Genomic DNA, 6570 nt, shown 5'->3' on the forward strand with positions numbered 1-6570 from the left:
TGTATAGATAGCAAAGACATGTATGAAAAAAATTCTACATATCATCAGTCACCAGAAAAATGGAAATTAAAATTATGAGGAAACATCAGTACACACCTGCTGGAATAGTTAAATTTAACCTATTAACAATATCAAGAGCTGATGTGAATGTACAATAGCTATAACTGTCACATTTTGCTCAAGCGAATACAAACAGAACCACCAAGGAAAAGATTTGGTAATATTTTATGAAATTAAACACTTGCCATATGATCTATCAGTTTCACTCCTGGATAATCACTCAGCAAAAATAAATCTATGGCAACAGAAAGACCTATACAGAAATGTTTGTAATTTTATTCCTAACAATCAAAACCTAGGAACCCAAATATCCATTAACTGGTGAATGAATAAATGAACTTGGTACATTTGTACAATGGAACACTACTCACACATAAAAAGGGATAAATTACTCACCATACAATAACATGGATTAAAGGTAGTATACCAAGGGAAAAAAAGCCAGACATGGACAGCTGGGTTTTATATGATTCCATTACCAATTCAGTAGTTATTATGGGCTGTGGGTGGGGACAGAGAACTGATAATTAAGGAACACTACAGACTTCATAGACTTACAGAAATACTCTGTATTTTTTTATCATGCTTATAGCCCTTTATATGTGTCAAATCTCAGAGAATTACATTCTTAAGAAAAGGCATATTTTACCATGTGTAAAATACGCTTCAATAAACCTGATGTAAGAAAAAACGTAGTGTGTGAGGCAAGATAAACACTATAAGCAGAAGAATAAACACAATTCCAAGTATCTAATTAAAGCAACTTAAATCAGAAGACAACAGAATATCAAAGTGCTAAAAAAAAATCCATGTTAACCAAGAATTATATGTCTAGTTTAATAACAAACCTTTCAAAAATGAAAGTTAAATTTAAAAATCTCAAGCAAATAGATTCCTTTTATGAACAAGCTTGTGTGCAACCAACATTAAATGAAGTTCTTCAAAATGATGAAAATATGTATCTAAAAATAAAAATGTGCAGAGGAAAATAGAATTGACTCTCCTTTTCTTAATTTCATTAAATTCTCAAAAAATGTCAAGTCTACACAATCCTATACAAACTCTGAAAGATACCACACATCTCAGATCATTTATAGATGTCAGCTACCATTACTCTAATTCTAAAAGCAGACAAGCACATTAAAGCAAAACCAAAGACCAATCTCTCTTATGAAAACTCTAAAGAATAGTTATAAAATCACATTAAAAGACATGAAAATATTAGGATATACTATGTTCATGAATAAGAAAATCAAATACTATAATGATATTCCTAATTTAATCTGCATATTCAGTGCAATTCCTATCAAAACCCCAAAACATTAAAAAGGAAATCATGAAATTCACATAGAAGATAAAGGGCCAAGAATAACTAAGGCTAAAGAACAACTTGCAATAAAGGATGGTAGACCAGTTTACCCTAGCGAATATTCAGTCATATTTTAGAGCTGTTATAATTTAAGACACTATATTATATGTGCAGGGCTTGACAAAGGAGACAGACTGAAAAGTTTAAAAACAAAGGCACACATATGAAAACTAAATCAGAAAATATGACATCAATTCAATGACGAAAGGATGTCCTGTCCAGGGGTCAACAGAACTTTCTCTGTAAATGGACTGAGACTAAATACTGCAGGCTCTGAGGCCTGTATAGTCCCTGTCACAAGGAATCAACTGTGACATTGTAGGACAGAGCAGCCATAGACAGTAAGTAAATAAATCAATATGGGTGGGCTCCAACAGAACTCGTAAAATTGGTGTCAAGCAAATTTGACAATAGGGCATGGTTTTTGAAATGGCAACAGTAAAATGAAAAAGAAAACCTAAAGTTATTCCTCACATCATAAACAAAGCAACAGCCATTTTGTAAAAGTAAAACACTTAGCTGTTTTTGCTGCTTAATTATTTCTACTTACATACAAAAAAGAAATAAACTTGGTAGAACTGGACTGGGTCCTAGGGATGGCCATATTTCTTTACTGTTTTTTTCTTTTCTAGAGATGGTCATATTTCAAAGTTGAGACTAAAACTCCATGAAATTGAAATAAAATTTTGCTTATAATGTATCTACTCTAAAGGAAAGTTCCAATTCTTTTTCTGATTCATTTCTTTTTTAAACTTTTTTTTTCTTCTTTTTTTTTTTTTGCAGTATTGGGGTTTGAACTCAGAGCCTAAACCTGAGCCACACCACCAGCCGTTTTTTGAGATAGGTTTTTTCGAGATAGGGTCTTGTGAACTATTTGCCCAGGCTGGCATCGAACCCAGATCCTCCTTATCTCTGCCTCCTGAGTAGCTAGGGTTACAGGTGTGAGCCATCTGTGCCTGGCTTTTAATATATATACATATTTTTTATTGTTGTGCTGGGATAGGGTACATTGTGGAATTTACAAAAGTTCTTATAATAGATCAAAAAGTTTTTATAATATATCATACTTGAATTCACCCCCTCTATCATTCTCCTTTATCTCCTCCCTCCCCAATTTCTGGAATAGATTCAACAGTATCATTTTTCCATTTACATACATGTGTACACAGTATTTGCACTATATTTACCCTCTCATGCCCTTTCCCCACCTCCTCCTCCATTCACTGGTACCAACCCCCCTAGGCATGATCTGTTCTGCCCTCCTGTTCTTCAGTTTTGTAAAAGAAAAACAAATGACATTTTTGTTTGTTTACAATAGCTACACAGGGAGATTCCTTGTAACGTTTCCATGTATATATGTATTATAACCCGAATTGGTTCATCTCCCCTATTTTCTTCTTTCTACCTTAGTCCCCTTCTTATGGTGATTTTAACAGGTTTAAAAATTCTATATTCATTCTTGTATAGAGACTACATCAACTATATTCACCTTCTTAAGTTCCTTCTTTTACCTTCCCCTCTCATCCATGTCCTCCCCTTAGCATAACCTGTTTTTCATACATTGCTATATTTGTATTAGGTATATATTCCACATATGAGAGAAAACATGCGGGTTTAGGCCTTCTGAACCTGGCTAACATCACTTAAAGATGATGTTCTCCAGTTCCATCCATTTACCTACAAATGACAAGATTTCATTCTTCTTGTGACTGAATAAAATTCCATTATATATAAATACTACATTTCCTTAATCTTTTTCTGATTCTTAAAGGCGTCTGTGATCTGCCCTGACTACCAACAAAAGGAAATTTAAGAACCTCTGTTCCACAGGCGGGGCATAAGGAAGTTCATATTGAATTATCAAGTTAAAAAGAAAATCGAGGATTTTCAGTCATAAGATAGAGGATTGCAGGGAAAGCTATCTGTAAATCTCCTGAAATGGTCCAAATTCTTTAAGTATCCTGGAGTGGGGCAGATACCACAATAGACCTAGAAGTTAGTTTAGGGGAGAGAGTTTTCAATCCGTGTTTACTTTTTATAGTAAGGGTTTGACCATCCTTCAGCAGACATATTGGCTTGAGAGTTTCCAACGTCTGAAGAATAGTCATCACCCCCACATGAACTGTACATATCAAAGGGGTCTAACCAAGCACAGAAGAATTATATTTTCAACAGGAATCCATCAATAACTTACTTTTGCAGCGCTTTCTAAAGCACTTTCCGCATGACCTTCACTACTTGTCCCTTAGAGGAGTAGGACAGCAGCATCCTTTCTTGATAAGGACTCAATTTGTGAGGTGTGGTCAGACGCTTATTAGCTTGCTTGGGAGCCATTTTTTCCACACTGTAAAAAGCATGTAGAAAGTTTCTGTTAAGTTGGTGACGGAATGAAATTATAATTATGAAAGAGTTCAGTAGGGCATAAAATGTATTTGAAGGGAGCATCAGCACCATGGAACTGGGGAAGGAAAGAAGCAGAGGCCCCTTGTGGAACATGGAAGGCAGCGGTGGGCGGAGCTTTCCTTCCGGGGCAGAACGGGACGGGTGTGGCATCTCTGAAACGCCCTGAAAACGACAGGATGGAAACGATAAGGAGCTGTGGTGAGCCGAGGGCCGGTCCCGGAGTGAGGAACCCCGGCTGTAGTCCCCCATCTTTCGGAGGCCTGTCTTACTCAGCGCCCCTCCGCCCTTCTCGCCATTCTCCCTCGCTCACCCCTGAGTTCGCTAGCTCCAGCAACAAGCCCAATTCCATTCAGCCCCTCACCGACTTCTAAGCGCCACAAATTCAAATGTGAGCTCCAGAGCTTCGCGCTCTCCCACGTCTCCCAGAGTGAAAGACAGGTGAGCCAATCAGAGCCCGGAAACCCCCTTACGTCTATACGGTGGCGTGGTTAAGGAACGGAAGGGATGATTCTGTGTTGTCAAGACGACGACTTCCGGGCGCGCAGACTAAGTTGACTTCCGGCCGGGGGGCTAGACACCGCGGGAAACGCTGCTTTGCCCAGTGGACCAGGTAGTTTCAGGCCGCAGACGTTTCCTTGCGAGTAGCCGCGGGACTGTGCTAGAGTCACGCCGCCAGCTCTGTTTCCTTTATCCTCTCTCTCTCTCTCTCTCGAAACGATTTACCCGCCCAATTATAATGTGCACGTTGTGTAACTAAGGTAAGCGTGTGGTAATACTTCTTCATACGGAAACTCGGTGATCAACTTTGTCACACAACATGCTGGTACTTAAACGTTCAAAATTTGGGTCTTTAAGCATTCAGTGGCTTTTTACCATGTAAGTTTTTAACACTGCACTGTATACATTTTGTAGTTCTTAAACATTGGGTACTACTTGGGTTACAAAATTATGGTTTTTTTTTGTTTCTTTTTTTTTTTTGAGACAATTTCATTACATTGCCCAGGCTGGCCTCGAACTCACAATCTTCCTGCCTCAGCCTCCTAAGTGCTGGAATTTAAGGAGTGCACCACCATGCCCAGCAAGTTCTGGCACTTTCCAACCCTGTAACTCCATCTCAATCCGATGATGGACAAAAGCGTGAACTTGTCTGTTTTCTGTAACACTCTCTCAAAGGTTCTATGCTTTAATTTCTTAATTGTGCATAAATCTAATAGCACATGGTAAGGTGTGCAGGTGATTTGAGCCCAACCATTCTAAGAGTCTAATTCAGCTGAGTCTTCCCCTTTCTTTAGGAAAATAGTTAATCTAAAACAATTTAGCCCAAATGTTAAACATGGTGCTTTGGGTTCAACATGTATCTCATTTGAGGATTGTGGGCTCTCATAAGTATCTGAAAGAAAGTAAGCATTATTGAAATGATAGGAGGAAAAAAAAAGCTTTCTATGAACAGATACTTCTGTAGCTTTAAAAATAAAATCTTCCACCTTTAACAAATGCTCTTTGAGTAAATCACAAAGTGTTCAATTTTTGTCACCAAGATGTCAGAGGAACTATTCAAAGACTGAACTTAATCTGCTCTCAAGAAAATTTTCTTGATTAAGGTTAAGGTGGAGGGAAGCATTTAAGAAAGCCTAGATCTATGTTTAGGTTCCTGCCAACACCTTACAGTTCTTCAAAACTCTCTGCTGATGAACACTTTCCAACAGCTTGGATAAAACATTCTGAGTAATTTCCTCAGCCTGAAGATTAGAAATGTCATTAAATTTAAAAACTATCTGGGCGCTGGTAGCTCACACCTGTAATCCTAGTTACTCAGAAGGTAGAGTTCAGGTGAATCAAGGTTCAAAGCCAGAGGGGGCAATTAGTTTGGAGACCCTGTCTCCAAAAAACCCATCACAAAAAAGGGCTGGTGGAGTGGCTCAAGGGGTGGGCCCTGAGTTCAATCCCTAATATCTAGTATACCTAGGTATGAAGGATTAATGAACCAAATAATACATTCTTAAGAAGAGAAGACACTTAAAACATAGGACACCTGTATAGTGGAGCCATATTATAATGTGACAATATTTGATAAACAGGCAAGAGACTATAAAATGCCCAAGATGGCATGAGTGTTCCATGAGTTTCCTACTGCTTTCATAGACTATTTGAAAATAAACCAACTCAGCAGAAACCCAAGAGACCTTAATGATGAACCAGAGTATCCTGTGGGTGCTATTATTATAATGAACAATGTCAGTTAAACTATTATTTATCTGGCATGGGGGGAGTGGCTAAATTTATGAAGACTTGGGCAATTAATTTGTAGTGATTTTAGGGACTAGAACACAGAGAAGGAAAGCTAAACCTAAGTTAGATGTATTTAGGAGGGAAAAAAAATGTTCCTTGTATTAGTAGTCATATAGTTGCCTTTATACCCAATTCTGGATGTCTTCTCCCCTCTACTTGGTTGAATCCTACTAATGCTTCAAGACTTAGCTCAAACAAATCTTGTGACCAAGATCACAGTCAACTCTCTCCTTCTTGAGTGCCTATAGAATTAAAAATATATTCCTTATTTGGCATTTGTGTTTTATGCCTTATATTTATAATTTGTGAATATATTTAACATCTATTTTGCCTCAGACACTAAATTCTTAACTACTTAAAACTCTGTTTACCACTGTATGTGGCAGAATAACTTGAACATGGCAGCAAGTTTCAATGTAAAAATGCCTAAGTTTAGATTAATATCTAAT

General features: G+C 37.6%; 1 long non-coding RNA gene across 1 annotated transcript in view; it reads right to left on the minus strand.

The window, feature by feature from the left end:
* Window positions 1-4284, minus strand: part of LOC141417370 (uncharacterized) — a 189447-nt gene extending 185163 nt beyond the window's left edge. The window contains exons 1-2 of the long non-coding RNA XR_012441912.1: window positions 4143-4284; window positions 3624-3773 (exon numbers count right to left, since the gene is read on the minus strand). This is a non-coding gene — a long non-coding RNA (uncharacterized lncRNA). The remainder of the gene's footprint in view (window positions 1-3623; window positions 3774-4142) is intronic.
* Between the last annotated feature and the right edge of the window lie 2286 nt (window positions 4285-6570).

Source organism: Castor canadensis, chromosome 15 (genome assembly GCF_047511655.1).
Source record: "Castor canadensis chromosome 15, mCasCan1.hap1v2, whole genome shotgun sequence".
In the NCBI taxonomy this organism is placed as follows: domain Eukaryota; kingdom Metazoa; phylum Chordata; class Mammalia; order Rodentia; family Castoridae; genus Castor; species Castor canadensis.